The following is an 18,094-nucleotide window of genomic DNA, read 5'->3' on the forward strand; positions in this document are numbered from 1 at the left end:
TAATACATTTTACAATATTAAATTTATTTTAAAACCAGTACGGCTACCCTAGCTCACATTCCTACGCTGCATGCCATTCGCACATATAAAAGCTCACCTCACTCAATTCGAATCATAATCTTGGATCCCCGTGAAGGAATCTCACGACAAAATTGGCAATATGATGTAATCACCAATTAGTGATCACCACAAATTAACCAAAGCATTGAGGGTCTGACTAAAAATCGATTGACCCTTGACATTGGCTGCTCAACCATAAGGGTAACTTGAATATGCTATGCTGTTAAATATTCGCTGGTTCAATTATATATCCATATACATATCAACGATGACGTTGAATATTTTAACTTTGGCAGGAATTATGGAGTTTGAGGTGGTCAGTGTTATTACCATATCCCATAATCGAATGTTTGTCCAATATGAATTGGGACTCAGAAAAAGTAGGACCAGTATGCGATTAGACAGTATAAGTATGAGCAAAGATGCATACACGCGGTACACTATGGAAACATACAGCTTTTTTTAGAGTGATTTGGAAGAAGATCCAGGTCAAATACAAACGTCCGTGAGCTTCGCAATTATGGGGATACTCGATCAGCACCTACGGTAGCTATTATTCTGACAGATTATCAAGATTTCTCGTTAATCGAACATTAGTCTTATGAAACATTGTCGGGTAGAATTCCAAACATGTGTAGGGGATTCTAAGCACAGATAATTATTTTCCGGAAACGGTTCTGGATTGGTAGAGACAACTCACCTGGGTCAGGTGCGGTGCGGTCAAAACGGATATTTTTTAAAACCATTGATAAATTAGCGATAGTGTCCAGAATGTTTATGCAAACGTGCTCAATCATTATTGAAAAGTCATTTTTGATACAATTAGATCACCAGAACATAGTGACCAGTGTTGGTAAAATCATTCATAAAACTCACTCATCGAGCTCTCCCGCACGAGCGAACTCGTGTGCGTATTTAAAGATTTGCATCACGCCTGAGTTTTTCATGCCAAAACGCATCATTTCACTCATTTGTCAAATAAATCGTTTCGCTCTAAAAAGCGTTTAAAATCAATTTGCTGGCAATTTATTGTTTACACAAGCAAGAGTATTCATTGTTCTATGCGACAAACGTCAATTAACGGTTTTTAACGTAGGAGAATAAAAGAAAACTTACGATGATTCAAATGAATGATTCAACTCAGCCATGAGTTTTTAGGTGCTGAGTTGATGCGTTTTAACTCACGGTTGATTTGAATCATCCATGAGTTTTGAGATTTTGAGTTTTTCCCAACACTGATAGTGACACGCTAAATACACGAATTTTTGAGAGTTTTTGGACACATCGGCTACGCCCGAAAGTGTCCCGGGAACCTGGTTTTTGGCCACATTGAAGGTGGTCCGGAAGTGTCCGGTAGGGAACCTTCATAATTTTAAAAGTCCAGATAGAATAATTTTTTGAAAGTTTTTGGACTCATTAACCACGTCAGGTAGCGTTTCCGGGAACCTGGATCCCTCAGGCAAGTGAAAAAAAATCGATTTCCGAGCAGCGCACTGCCTGTAATCGCATAGTTGTCCCATATACATAGGAAACTCAGCAAAGATCGAACAACTATGCGATCATAGGCAGCACACATTTTGTAAATTAATTTACGACCAAATTCAGTAATATACATGTTTTCTTGCTATTAAATCGATCTGCATTGTGCAAGACAAGACATCCGGATTGTTCTCTGGAGTCTGGTTCTCTCAGAGAAGTATACGAATTTTGATTGACCCCGAAATCTATCTAGCGACCAGTGTTGTGCTGAATCATTATCAGACGATAATGATTGCAATTTTCATGTGAAAAAACAGTAGGCGAGTTGTCGTCGGCAACATCTTCTCAAATTTTATACTAAAAAGATAATATACACAGAATTTTCATTCAAACATTATTCTTTACTAATATCAGCTAATTGTCAACAGTTCCGTTATATCTTCTATTTGGCGTTATGGTAGTATTAAGGAAAAAGAGTTCAAAATGTAACGGTAAATGCTTCAAAATCAAGATTTTCAAACGATTCTTAATCGCTGGCGAGTTTTTATCACTTGATAATTTAAAAAGTAAGATCACGTGTGAGTTTTGATCATCATCGATTTTTTTGAAAATTTGATTTTTTCTATCCCTGCTAGCGACATATCAAAATTCATGATTTTGGATGATAAGTAGGGGCAGATGAGATTTTTGAGAGTATTTGGACACATTGGCCACGTTCGAAAGTGTTCATGGGAACCTGGTTCACTCAGTATAGTGGACGAATATTGATTAGCTCTGAAAACCATCTTGCGAAATATTGAATTTCATTATTTGAGAAGACTTGCTCACAGATGTGGTAAGTGTGTCCAAATGCTCTCAAAATTTCATTCTGTTTGGACTTTTATAATTATGAAGTTTGACTCGTAGTAAGATAAGTTTCGGAGTTAAACGATTTTTTTCCTGAGGGAACGTAGTTCCCTGCAACACTTCAGGCGTGACCAAAGATCTATGGTCCAGGAAACAGATTTCCGCGGAAAGATGCATTTTACGACAAAATTATATTTGGAAAGCCAATTGTCACTGTTAGGTTACTACCTGTGACTCCTAATCCGGCCCCTTTCTTCGAAACGCAGCCGTCGGTATAGCGATGTTCATGGCTCTTGTGTTCCGTGCAGGTTGACAAAACTCCTCACACTCGCTAGAGAGGCATTCCACGGGGGCATGTCAGTCGATCCTGAGCGACCATTTCGAAAATATTTGAAACTCTGCACAGTTTTTCAATTTCATCTAAATCGTCATTTTTCGATATCAAATCTTCATATTGAGTCACGACTAACTTTTCAAAAGGGTGTATGTGAAAATGGTTCAAAAATATTTAAAAAGCTGCACAGCAAAAACGGAATGTTCGATTGTTATGATTTTTTCAGCAAAGTTAGACAACTAAATGGTGATTCTTAAGAAAATGTGCAGAGTAAAAAAAAATTTTTTTTTGCCTTTAAAAATATCATTTTGTCACAAAAACTCAAATATCTCAAAACCCTATCTTTTTCGAACGTAATTTTTTAGGAAAACGGTCCATTATATTAGCTATCTACCATAAAAATTTGGTGATGGTAAACTAATAAACAAAAAGTTATGACATTTCAAACATTTCACAATTTTCACATTTAGTAAAAAAAATTTTTTCTGTGTAAGTTATTTCGAGAATTGCAGTTTGATGCAGATTTTATTGTTAAGGGACGTGATTTAAACAAGTTGTTTTCATGATATTTTGATTTAATTATTCATAGCATCTATAAGAAACTTAGACACGATCCAGTGTTGTGATCAAAAGTATTGATAGTGTCATAATTTTCATTGCACGTGACTGGCGAAAGATTCTTTTAATAGTGTTGAAACCTGTTGATAGAAACATATCAGAAATGTTATTTTTAAGACAAAAGCTGCAAAATCAAAGATTTATATACACGTGTACGTCTATAGTTTACCTGCAAAAAATATACCTCTTAGAGAATAGACTTTATGATCGGGAGGAAACGGGTATCTTCAACAACAACAAATGCATGATAGGTACATACCATGACAATGCTCACGAAAAAGCAAAAAAATTACTACTACTAAGGTTGTTAAAGATCTTATAGTAATTTTTTTCTTCAGTCAAGCAAATGACACCAAACTAGTCAGTAAAAACTTAAAAGTGATTTTGTTTATTGAAATATTACGAACAACATGAGTAGCCGCTTTCTCAACTGTTGTAGGCCGTTTGATGGAAAAAGTGTTCAAAAGAGTTACGAAATCTCACCGAAAGCACCATAGATAAACTGAAAGCCGCTGGTTATGCTCCAATGTCCACATTGAATACAAATTTACGCATTTGCACGTCCTGCCGTCTAAACGTTGACAAAAGAGCAATCTGTATATCATCGGTTGAGCAGACGGCAGGAAGTTCGAAAACGACAGCAACTGAGGAATTGCCAGATGTATCGACAACAACTGAGGAATTACCAGAAGTATTAAGTGCTGAGAGCCTTGCCACCGTACCATCAGCGAAATCTGTTTCAACAAATCAATCGGAAGATGAGTGTATCCAAAAGGTCAACATCGAACGCTTTAACGAGGGCATAGCTGGGATAAAAGTGACTCCGATTAAATGGAGTAAGATGGACTACGTTTATTACCCGGAGAAAAAATACCGTGAAATAAACGAAGCTGTACGAAGAAACCTCTTCAAATTAGGACCTGATGATGTGGAAAATACAGACTACGATGAGGTAATTATAAATATGAAGGAAAGGTTCTCGAATGCAGCCACGACAAGGAAAGAAAAATTATTGATTTTGTCGATGCTGCCAAGTTCGTGGTCTATTCAGGATGCCACTGATGAGTTCAAAACCAATAGAAATACAGTAAAAGAGGCAAAACAATTGAAGAATAACTGTCTTTCAACCAAAAATACTAGGTCTAGTACTGCATTAACAGATGAGACAAAAGAAATAGTAGTTCAATATTTTGAAGATGATGAAGTAAGTCGAGCTATGCCTGGTCAAAAAGATTATGTATCAGTAAAAAAGATGGAAAGCGTCAAGCAATCCAAAAACGATTAATGATGACGACTTTGAAAGAAGCGTACACACGCTTCAAGGAAATTCACGATAATATTAAAATAGGTTTTTCCACATTTGCAAGCCTTCGGCCAAGGCAATGTAAGCTTCTTTCCAATTCAGGAACACATAATGTGTGTGTGCACAACCCATGAGAATATTAATCTTATTTTACATAGTTTAAAAAGAATCAATTTAACAAAGGATATTAAAATGTTAACTGGTAGTCTTTTGTGTGAAAATACAACATCAAATTGCTATCTACGATCTTGTTCGGATTGTCCAGATTCTTCATCATTGGAAAATACTTTATTCGCTGAGTTTGAAGAAAAATATATTGATCAGTTATCATTTGAGCAATGGGTGACCACGGATAGGTGTGACATAGAAACTATTGTAAAACCTGTAGATGAGTTTGTGTCATATTTTTGCTTGAAATTAGAAAGTTTAATCCTCACGATTTCATTAAAACAGAACAATCCAGCTTTTTAAAAACTACGAAAATACATTACAAAATGGTGAATCCTTAGTCATTTGTGATTTTTCTGAAAATTACAGCTTTGTATTGCAAGATGAAGTGCAGTCCCATCACTGGAACGTACAACAAGCTACAATTCATCCATTCGTTATTTATTTTAATGGAAGTACGCAAATTGAACACTTAAGTTTTATTATAATTTCCGAAGATTTAAGACACGATTCAGTATCCGTAAACTTGTTCATTGAAAAAATGATTAACTTTTTACGCGTTGATAAGCATAAAGAAGTCAAAAAGATATATTTCATGTCTGATGGAGCAGCGTCGCAGTACAAAAATCGTAAGAATTTTCGTAAGAAGAGCCTATGTCAATTTAAATCAATGTACGGAATTGATGCAGAATGGCATTTTTTGCTACATCACATGGCAAAGGTCCTTGTGATGCTATTGAGGAACAATAAAGCGCATGGCCACAAGAGCAAGTTTAGCCAAAGAACGTGAGCATCCAATTAAAACTGCGAAAGAACTTTTGATTGGGCAAATCGTAGAAAAGAAAAAGATTTAACCAAATTATCATTTTGTTTTACTACTACTGAAGAGTACGAAATAAAGGCTTCAGAGCTCAGCGAGCAATTTAATAACGCGAAAACGATCCAAGGAACCCAAAAATTTCACTGTTTCATTCCATTGTCGGAAAATAAAATTAAAGCAAAACTATACTCAAACTGTGCTGATAATAATTCAAAAGTGTTCGATATTTTAAAAAACTGTTTTCATGATATCATAACCCATACCAAAATTCAAACCCAAAACTCTTAGAGTTTCTATAACAACATTGTGTAACTGCCACATTTAATTTAATACTTAGGATAATATTAATTCATTTTTATTTATTTATACATATAATATTTATACATATAATATACATAATATCGATGAATACATAAATATGGAATATCATACAAACAACTTGTTTAACTCACGCAAGGCCCTTAACAATAAAATCAGCATCAAACTGCGATTCTTGAAAAAAAAAAAATACACGGAAATTTTTTTTTTGTTTACTATATGTGAAAATTGTGAAATGTTTGAAATGTCATAACTTTTTTGTTTATTAGTTTACCATCACCAAATTTTTATGGTAGATAGCTAATATAATGGACCGTTTTCCCTAAAAAAATTACGTTCGAAAAAAGATAGGGTTTTGAGATATTTGAGTTTTTGTGACAAAATTTTTTTTTTTACTGTGCACATTTTCTTAAGAATCACCATTTAGTTGTCTAACTTTGCTGAAAAAATCATAACAATCGAACATTCCGTTTTTGCTGTGCAGCTTTTTAAATATTTTTGAACCATTTTCACATACACCCTTTTGAAAAGTTAGTCGTGACTCAATATGAAGATTTGATATCGAAAAATGACGATTTAGATGAAATTGAAAAACTGTGCAAAGTTTCAACTCAATAGAAAATCATGAATTAAAAATTTTCTTAAATTTTGATGCTGTTGCTTGGAATCGCTCTAGAGTCAAATAAAATCATCATCAGCAAAATGCTGCCTTCGTTTCCTCACAATTGAGTAGAAGCGTAAAAAAACAGAGGTACAAAAAACAGAGTGAGTAAAAGCAAAATAAAAACACATGTGAGTGAGACGTCGGGCGAACTAGCACTCATTGAGCCTCCGGGGCGACGCATTGTATATGAAACAAATCTTGGAGTGTTAGTGTGAGTGAGTGACGCATCACAAGAAAAAGATGAACAGATAGACTCGCTCTTGTTTTGCGACGCACAAGCTCGGGTTTAATGATGCACAGTGTTGTGAGTTTTGATGCTTATTTCTGCTCCTCAAAAAACTCTTGCTTTTGCTCATTTTCTACTCGGCGAGAAGTTTTTTGCAAGCCTGCGGTGTTTAGCAACTCATCCACTGACCTACAAAGAGCCTCCGTATTGTTTCCTCTCTTGAAGCGTCTCGCGATGGAGTGATTTATATTGGCTATAGCTCAATTTCCGTCAAAAGTAGGACTACTCAAAACTATGAGTTGTTCTGCTTTTGACGGAAATTGAGTAAAATTTTCGTGGGAAGAAAAGAGAGGGCAATACAATTATACTCAGTCACTGAGTAGGTGAAAGTTAGCGTGTATATATACAACCGTCAGTTGGGTGCATACATCAGTAAAGTTAAATACTATAGTATTTAACTTTACTGATGTATGCACCCAACCGACGGTTGTTAGATTTTTTAACAATTCTGTATAAGAATCTAACAAAACCTGTATAAGAACTGGCCATATGCGAAATTTGAAAAAAAAAACCTCTCCAAGAACTTGCTTTGATAAAATTAGAAAGGTGCCCTCAGATTTTTCAAATATTTTTCCATCAAAATACGCGGATATTTCGAATTGCTGTGCGTATACATGAACGATTTTTGTTATTGAATTCGATAGCACATGCAATTATAAAATTTGGGAAGACTTGATCCCCTTTCTATGATATCTACGCAATAAATAATTTTCCCTGCCAACCCTTCATCAAATCTGTCAAATCTACAAAACAATAGAAGCCTGAGAACAGATTTAGGGGAAATGACGGCTTTGGCAGGTTTTGTTCTATTATTGTCAGGGGGGTTTCCTATAACTAATCATGCTAAGATTTGACCTAAATATTCTTTGCATATCAAAGAATATTGTGGCCAAATTTCATAACATTTGTTCAATAAAAACACACCAGACAATAATAGAACAAAACCTGCCAAAGCCGTCATTTCCCCTACATTTTTTTCGCCAATTATTGTATGGGTTACTAATGGGGGATCAAGTGTCCTCATATTGAGGCAATACCGTGCAAATTCATATTTCGGACGCACACAAACTTCGGACATCCAAATTTGCATGGAAGATTTTTTGAAATATTTCATAGAAATGTTCCTACTTTCTCGTCCGGAAAGCTACATATTTGGAAGTAATTTTGTAATATTTGGGGCACAGTTAGCCATGTCGTTTTGAAGCAATTGTTTATTTGAAAGGCAAACGGAATAAATTAACGAGAAAAATCAACATTTGCATTTTAAATTCTGTGGATATTAGCTGTCCGAAATTTGAATGCAACGTATCCGAAATATGAAACAGTGCGTACGTGTGTCCGAAGTTCGGTTCTAAAAGTAGTCGAAGAATTCCAGTTTAAGTGCATTTTATAGACTGCGACGAAGGAATTTTAACTTGAGAATCGAATGCTTTGGCCCTTGCCTTTCGGATTAAACTGTACTTGGATGGACATGGTTAGTAGCTTGTGATTAAATCCTTAATTTGTCTGAAAAAGTCCTTAAGTGTCCGAATTATGAATTTGCACGGTAACTCTAAATTCAAATATCCTAAAACTTTGATGGAATGTTGACATTTTCACAGGACAGATCATTAAGCATATTTATGGCTCTGTGCTGTAAAATAACGAAAGCATTTGGTCATTGTTATGAAAAGTTGTTTAAATTTTGCGTGGCCAATAAAAAAATCTTTAGAAAGGTCAAAACATAAAAACCGCCCTGCAGAATAAGGTTGTCAATCCAAAAAATAACTCATCACATAAAGGTCATTTGTCTAGAGGATCTATACTAAAAAATACGCTAGAACAAAACTACTTTAGTTCTCGATAAAAAAGGTAGGTATCAAGTCTCCCCGGGGATCAAGTCTCCCCACCTTCCCCTACATTAAACACCAAAATTTTCCCCAGAAATTTGCGCTAGTGGAATATTCACATCCTTGTGACTTGTACCGACAGTTACCAACATTAAAATATATCAGTCACCGCTTTGAATTTTGCGTAATTCGCGAGAGAAGTCGATGAAAAATGTCTGCACTTTGAGGCAGACTTCGCAATATCCTTGAAAATCGAAGTATCATATTCTTTATTTAGGGAATGTCTCGGTGGTCAAATATTTCAATCAATTTGGTCACAATAGTGGTTTAAAAATCAGCGTTACGCTTCTCTTTCATATAAATTGTTCGTAGCGCCAACCCATAATACGATGGCCTTAAGGACTGTTGGTCTTCGAATGAACACTTGAGTAGAAACGATCCAACATGGTTTCCATTTGTTTATTTTGCCAGGGGATAGCCTTCCCTCTAACACACGGTCAAATATTTTTGAAAAACGCAGAACTGCACAATGTCATTAGCACTAACTTGTCTATTTTGCTAGAAGCGGATTTTATCTTTTTTTTTTTAAATGTGCTTACCATGTAGATTTCAGTATCAGGGATCAATCCGATAATTACGTTAATCACGAAAGTAAATAAACCCATTATCAGATTTTTTGTTGACACTGTCAGCTTCGATGATCTCATTTAGTACCCTACATTTTTAACCTTTTGTCTGTGCTCTGGGGTCAATATGACCCCAGGCCACTTTGAGTGGCTGCCATTTTTTTAGTTTGAAAAATCTTGAAAATATGCGCTACAGTGTACTTTTTTCAAAAAACTTACGTTGTCTGTGCTCTGGGGTCATATTGACCCCAAATTGAAATTGCTATAACTTTTTTAATGTTTGGCCAATTTTGGATTTTTGGGACTGTTTCGAAAGATAATTTAATCATCTTTCAGATCATTACCAAATATTGACTATAGGTGAGCGGGTACATCGCGGGGAGGGATTTTCGTAAAAAAGGGTACAAAAACGGTGATATTTCATACTTATTTTACTTATATCTGAAAATCCTACCCATTTTGAACTGCACCTTTTCAAAAAGGTATGCAGGAAGGCGTGTGTTTTGACATAAGGCGTTGATTAATTTAGAGCTTGGTCGCTAGGGGGCGGTATATTTGAATTCATTAATTTAGACTACTCCAGTAATTCCGATATATGGAATTTTCCTCATTGTAAATATTCTTATCACACAAATTTGAAACTTTGTAAAGATGACATCTTTAACAAAGTTCGTCTGGTGGGAATGGACTGTCATGTGACGAAATGAATAATTAGGAACTTTACAAATAGACGGCGCTAGCGGACTTGCAATATTCTTGCATATATGAAATATTGCTTTAGCTTGAGATCCCTCATATCTACACTCAAGTTGTATTCGGCAACATTGTTTAGGATGTCTAGCACTACAAAGCGGTGCTCAATATAATAAGCACTTTTTCCAATTTTTAAATTTGTGCGATAAGAATATTTACACTGAGGAGAATTCTATATATCGGAATATCTTAAGTAGTCTAAAATAATGAATTCAAATATACCACCACCTGGCGGCCGAGTTCTAAACTTATCAACGCCTCATGCCAAAGCACATGCCTTCCTGCATAACCTTTTTAAAAAAGGTGCAGTTCAAAATGGATAGGATTTTCGGATATAAGTAAAATAATCATGAAAAATCACTGTTTTTGTACCCTTGTTCACTAAAACCCCTCCCCGCGATGTACCCGCCCACATATAGTCAATCTTTGGTAACGACCTGAAAGACGATTAAATTATCTTTCGAAACAGCCCTTAAAATCCAAAATTGGCCAAACATTAAAAAAGTTATAGCAGTTTCAATTTGGGGTCAATTTGACCCCAGAGCACAGACAACGTAAGTTTTTTTGAGCACAGACAGAAGGTTAATAATATTTTCTCAGTTTTGTTTTCTCCGGCTTATCGCTAAAAATTTAAAACACATTGAGTTTATCATTAGGTGAATTATAAAAAAAATACATTTTTCAAAGTACCTACCTCTGTTTTACATGACATAGTGAGAAGTCAACACATTTTTCACACAATACAAATCCTATGTCAACAAAATGTATTTATTTTCATGGTATCCATTCCGAGACATTTTGCGACAGAAGGTGTCCCTTCTGCCAAACCAATCAATAAATATTAATTACATTCATGTGACGGTGTCGTACCTATATTTCGATTTTTTATTCACAAGCCTAATTAATATGTGCAGGCTGTGGTGCACTCCCCGCTCTCTTATTTCGGAGGCCGGGCAGATGGAACCGGTTTTCACTTCAACACCTACCGCGCGACTCGGCACCATGACGGCTCACTTTTATTCCAATGACAGTGATTCGCACACGCGAACCTCGTGTAGTCCCTCCAATGTCATGGTTGTTGTGCCCCTGTCTCGGCGAAGTATCTTTCTCTATTTCTCGATTAGTCGCGTTGTGTCTGCGCACAAAGAGGATGACTCAAAGCACCCATACAGCTGATCTGACCTTAGCCTTGCGCTCCTTGTCATAAATTTAAACAACTATTTCCAGGACAGATTTGACGGATGCGATGCTTGCTTCCTTTTACGTCGGTAGCGCCCATGGTATCAAACTACATGGTGGATTCCGTGATGCTGCTTTCTGATTGTGCTGACTGCTTGCATAAAATGTGGGCTCGATCAATTTTGTGAGATTTATCTGGGGGCCATAAAAACTAAGAATTTAAGTTCTGTTAAGGCTATTTAAATGCCACCACGCGAGAGGGTTTTCATTCATCTGTTTTTGTCGGAAGGAGTCAATGGGTTCATAGTTTATTTTTAGACATGTTTTAATATATATTTGATAGCATATTTTGACGTAGAACTACGTTTTAAGTAGTAACAAGCTGGAATCAGATTATATAATCATTTAAAAATTAAAGAAAAGGCGCAGAGAGAGATCCTAGACAAAAGTAAGGAATCTCTGTTTGTAAGTAGCAGAATGATGCAACCTATTGTATGGTGGCTTTAGTATTATTTTCATCACAATGTAGGGTTTCGGCATGTATTCCCGGAAGGGAAGATCCATTAATTACGTAACGCAAAAAATGGATATTTTCAACCCCCCATCCCCTCTATGTCTCACTTTTTGTATGAAACATCTTAAAAATTTTGTGTGGATCGTCACACTTTGCTCAACCCCCCCCCCTACCCCCTCTAAGCGTTACGTAATTTGTGGACGCTCCCGAAGGCTATTGCTCTATGTTACACCCCTCTAAAGCCACGATTGAATCTTCAATCAAGCAGATGTATCGTAGATTCTCAAGTGAGCACATACGATTAGATAGGAGTTTATGATGCTTCTATCCTAGGGTTTTTTCGGTCCTTCCGCAGCCATGCGGTAAGATGCGCGGCTACAAAGCAAGACCTTGCTAAGGTGGCTGAGTCCTTTTCCCGGTCTGATCTTGGAAATTTTTAGGTTACAAATTTTCTCGACTACCCTGGGCATAAAATGTATCATCGTATAAGCCTTTTGATATACGAATGCAAAAATGGTAACTCGGCATAGAAACCTCGCAGTTAACAACTGTGGAAGTGCATAAGCAGTACTAAGCGGCGAGGCGGCAATGCTCAAGTGGGTTTTGTAATGACAATAAGAAGAAGAAGAATTCTAGGGTTTGGGACCTGCACCTGGAATTGCACCCCGCTGGGGATACCATCCGTAACCCTATTTTGGTCACAGCTGTACTAAGCACAACAATGATATATTAAAGAAAATAACTTGAAACTTGTTTGTGATTGTGATGGCTTTGTAATATCAGCAGAAATTCTGTTGGGTTTTCGGCAAAAGAATAAAAACAACAGAGTGTGTAATTTCGGTAACTTCATTTCATGTTGATAGATTATACATGGGAACTATGTGGGAGTATCAAAAAACCTTTTGCCTCCGGAGGTCAACTTGCAGTAGAAACGTGGTACATTAAAAAAATTAAATGTTCTCATCTATCGGTCAAATGTGTACACATTAGTCAATTTTGACATTCATTGTTTCAGTTTTCTCTTTTCAAATCTACTGCACACCCACAGTTGTTTCCACTAGCCAAATTTGCATACCATTAGTAGCGATTGGCATCGTTTCATGTCAGATGCAATATGTCTCCAAATAAAGAACTGTGGTCAGAAACGATATAAAACTAGTCAGTCATTATTCCATTTCATAGTTTGACACTGTATTTACATTCAGATTGCTCAAAATCGATTGTTCGTGATATTGAGTTTGTATTTTTTTTATATGGCGTACTAGACAGGGGTATGAATTCGCAACACCCTGTCTAGTATGCCGAAGGAAGTGGTTAGGTATCTCTAATACATTTTTCGAACTAAATCTTTTACATATTGTACATATGCACATAGAGAGTTTTCAAACATTGTAAATAATCTCCATGTCGAGTGGTCGATATCTGAAAATAGGCAATTAAATTTAATTGAAGTGAATTGAAATTTCCGGATCGGGGTATCTTTCGCCACAGCTATAGACATATTCAACATTTTGCCCACCGATGTCCGCAAATATCATTCATAGTGGATTAAATCAAAACTGGTTTGGTCAAGTTAATCAACTGTATGCTATCTATCGCTCTGGTCCGTTGGAAAGATAGTGTGAACGTGCAACTCGAAATGCGTAATGGACTCTTACGCTACCGCCTTTTATCGATTTTTTTAAATTGATTAGTTCCAATATACGTCACCATTCACGATATGTGGTGACTCGTTGGAGGCGTGAAATTTTGCGATTTGTTTTACTGCGTGCTTATCCGTTTCAGAGCCGGTCACTTCAAACATGATTTGTGGCAGTTGTAAATCAGGATGAAGACTAGTGGGAACTCTACTTGCTTCATACGTTAGTGATGGGCTGACACGTACTAATTATGAAGTCTTCATCGTACAAGTACCACGAATCACCCCTCCCTGCTTGTTAAATAAACAGGTTGAAATTAATGAATGTCTTTTAATAACTTATATAACTAACTAATAACGTTCGGTGCATCAATATAATGATACAACAACTTTTACTATTGGAAGCATTTGCATTCACAGGGTTTGCAGAAATCGATCTCAATTTTGATCTCAATAGATAACGAACAATGATAAAAGAAAGGCAAAAACTGTTCCGAACCATAACAAGCTATGATAAGGAATTAGCGAAGTGCGAAAAACAGAATCGGATAGGCAGCCCCCACAGAAAAGTGATGATTTTCCAGAGGCCGATAGCAACAGAAATTCGGGATCGGTAATGGGGCTCGGTCGGCCACACCATACGCAGGAGCGAAAACGGAATCTATAAACAAGAAATTTCTCTGAAAATTTATCCAATAATTCATTGAGCAATTTCTTCACATTTTTTTCCGGAAATCGCTCCAAGATCTCCTGCGGAAACTGCTTCCAGAATTCCGCAGGAATTTTCTCTGGAAATTCCTTAATAAATATTCCCGGTGATTGCCACGAAAATTTCTTCAGGCATTTTCTTGGAATTCCTGCTGGAAGTCCCCTCAGAATTTATCCAGACAGTACTTCCAAAATTTCTCCAGGAATTCCGCCGCAACGAACTTCCCGAGAACTCCTCTACAAATACTTCTAATACCAAATTTCCCCCAAATTCCTCAAGCTATTCTGATGGAAATTTCTCAAAGAAGTTTTCTCCGGAAAACTTTTCAAAGGATATTTGTGGTAATATCCTAAATATTTCCTGAAAGATTTCCCGAAACAATTCCTGGGGGAGTTCTTGAAGAAATACCTCTAAATAAACTCCTTCTTAGAATTTGTCGATACCTAAAGGAATTACCAAAAAAGAATTTAAAAAGACATTCTAGGAGAAGCTCGCAAAGAAATTTCTTATTTGAAACCCTGGACAAATTTTTGGACAAATTCTTGACGAAATTTCAAATAGATTTCCCGATGAGCTTCGAGCAAGCATTTTTGGTAGAAATTCCTAAAAGAGTTCCTAAAGAAATTTCAAGAGTATTTCTTGAAGAAGAAATGTTTCTAAAAGAAATTAAAATATACACGAAAATAAAAAAAAAACATTTTTTAAATTCCAAACAAATTTCAAATGGAAATCTGAAAAAAATTAAGGGAATTGTAATAGGATTTTAAAAAGTCGTTTTTGAAGCAATGCCTAAAAGTCCTGAAAAACAATAACCATATTCACTGGAAATTTTTATAACTGTCAGGTTGATTTTTTAGAAGGAGTAGCAGAATGTTAATAAAACCACTTGAAAACCAAAGTTTCGATAGAAGGCTCTGTACTCCAAACATATTTGTATTTGATAACAACGGACCAAGAGGACCCAATTTTTTCTTGGAATGGTGCCTCCTATAGATTTTATGGAAATGCAAAGCTTTAAGGTTGCCCTGAACTGTCACTGACATTGCATATTATAGCAACAGTCGCATCGCGTTGGTTTATTATGATTAGTAGTTATATGAGTACATAACAACACTAATATGAGTATTAAGATATCAAGAAAACATATTTCGAATATGTACAAAAGTAATAACTTTCTAAGTTATATTAATTTTCTCGTTTTAGAATGGTGTAACGAAAAGCCTATAGTTCACTCCAAAAACTTTTGATAGGGGTCAACTTTCATACATCGATCAACTTAGCTCGACGAATCAAGGTGATGTCTGTCGATAAAGTCTTTTCACCTAAATGATTGCATGGTGATCTACTCTCACTCAACAGCAACTAGCGTGGAACTGAACTCTGACAAATAAGTGCGACATGGGAAAACATCTTTGGCAACATGCCCACTAGATCCTTTTCTTTCCAACATATTCTAGGCCAAACATAAAGATACTTTTCTGAAAATGTGGGAACTGTTTTTCAAGAAGCTAAGGAATTGCTTCTAGCTTGCTTACTTCAGCAAATTCTCCAGAAAACCCTTTGGGAATTCCTTCGGATACACCTACAAAAATTCCTTCGGAAATTCTTCCTGAAAAAGGAACTTCCGGAGTTTAAATTTTGAAGTTAATTTTAAAAATAAACATCTCCTCGCAAATTAAACTTGAACAAATTAAACTATTCCCATGATGGAATTAATTTGCTTCTCGGGGAAATATTCTTTGATTTATTAAGTTAAATAATGCATGGGGACGGGTTCTAGAACTGGAATTTACTTCCTTGGTAGTTAAAATAGAACATAAACATAATAATTATTAATTTCTAAGAAAAGTATCTATACATACATCCATACCCAACCCATGCAATTTCAATAATCTGTGTTACGTAAGACTGTCAAACATGTATGACACCCTGCTTTTTTAAAGTTTTGCTACAAAATTTGTCATAAGCTCACAATAGTGTTTGAATCAGATGTGAAAATATTACGTAGCATATGTTTTGACGCATGCGCCATGATCAAAACATATTCATATTTTATCTAAAATCGTACGTACTATCGAGGTATGCCTGTATATAGTATTGCTCCGATTTTGTCAACCCCCAATTTTGTCTACCGTTGATTTTATCACGTTTTCCGATTTTATCAAACTGATTATTTTTTATAAAACAAATAAAAAAAATAAAAATGAAAAGGTTTTCCGATTTTGTTACATTTTTTTATTTTATCACCCCAAAATTCACCAGGGGGTGATAAAATCGGGACATTACTGTATCACATTTTGATGATCGTCAGCATGGAATATTCTTTTCACCATCCGGGATAGAGAATTTATTACAAAATTATTGCAGATATTGTTATTTGTAACACATATTGATATAATTCTGATATAATTTTGTTATGACTAACTGGTCGGGTATCCCCCAACAAGCATGAAGTTTGGACAAATCGACTGAATATATGGGAAAATGCATACTTTCACATCATTTTTGGCATAACTAGCCCCGATGCCTAGCCCCTTCATATATTTTCTCTATTTTGAGCTTCTTTTTAAAAATTCTCGAACACTTTACCACCTCATTAAGCTATCTGTGTGGTAATGTAAACGTACAATCCAGCCAGCTAAGACAATTGCGGATCAATCACACTCATCCATATTCTTTTTTCTCAAGCACGTGCTTTCTGCTGTAGCCCACAGTATAGAAGTGTGTTGGTTTACCAGTCGATGATCCCTAGTAACATTTTGGTTTTATACTGGTTTTATAACACTCTTGTAGAGTGAATTATGGTTTTCAAGAGCGTTATAAAACTTAAAATGTTACTTGGGATTGCTACAACGACTCAAATTGATGGAGTAATGTGGCTAAGTGTAGTAGCGCTCGGCTTTGTCCCGCACACTGAAAGGACAATATGTGACGAATCGCCGTCAGCTTCCCACCGGTAGGCAGTGGACATTTTTGCATGTATCGTAGATCTATCTCAAATGAATACAAATAGAAATAATGCAACATTACCCCAGGGATTTCGGTGAGAATATTTTAGTGATTCCGACGGGAATGTTCCAGGGATTCCGACGGGAATCTCTAGAGATTTTGACGGGAATCTTCCAAGCATACCAAAGTGTCCAGTCTGTACGACCTCTGGTCAAAGACGGTGTTTCTGTCTTTTAAAGGGAACCTCCAAGGAAACTGAAGGCCACCAGGGATTCCGACAGGAATGTTTCAGGGAGTCCGAAGGCAATATTCCAAGGATTTCAAATCCTCCCGGGATGTAGACGGGAATCCTCCAGGGATTCCGACGGAAATGCTCCAAGGATTCTGCCAGAAGTACTCTAGAAATTCCAATGTGAATGTTCAGGGATTTCGTAGGCAATGTTCCAGGCAAATCGTTAAAGGATTCCGAAGCAATCTCTCAAGGGATCCCGAAGCAAATCGTCGAGGGACTCTGAATTAATCTTTCAGAGATTCCGTGAAGAATCCTCCAGTGATGTTGAAGCAAAATATCATTCAGGGATGTTGAAGCAAATCGTTGAGGGATTCCGAAGCAAATCAGCGAAGGATTTCAAAGCAAATCGTGAAATGATTCCGAAGCAATTCATCGAGGGATTTTGAAGTAAATCGTCGAGGTAATCCGAAATTAATCATCAATGAATTCCGAAGCGAACCGTCGATGCAGTTCGAAGCGATCGTCGAATGATTCCGAAGCAACTCGTCAAGCGATTTCGAAGCAAATCGTCAGAGGGATTTCGAAGCAAATCATTAAGAGATTCCGAGTTAAAACGCCGAGAGACTCCGAAATAAATATTCAAGGGTTTTTGAAGCGAATTATCGAAGTAATGAAACAAATCGACAAGGAATTCCGAAGCAAATCTCCGAACGATTCCGAAACAAATTTTCGAACGACTCCTGAGCAATTCCGAAGCAAATTAACGAG

At 36.3% G+C, this 18,094-nt stretch overlaps 1 protein-coding gene across 3 annotated transcripts in view; it reads left to right on the top strand.

Annotated features, from left to right (window-relative positions):
• The window catches only part of LOC134212084 (aquaporin AQPAe.a), a 241,859-nt gene that overhangs the window by 67,290 nt on the left and 156,475 nt on the right, over window positions 1-18,094 (top strand). The gene's annotated exons all lie outside the window — the stretch shown is intronic.

This window comes from Armigeres subalbatus, chromosome 2 (assembly GCF_024139115.2).
Source record: "Armigeres subalbatus isolate Guangzhou_Male chromosome 2, GZ_Asu_2, whole genome shotgun sequence".
Classification (NCBI taxonomy): domain Eukaryota; kingdom Metazoa; phylum Arthropoda; class Insecta; order Diptera; family Culicidae; genus Armigeres; species Armigeres subalbatus.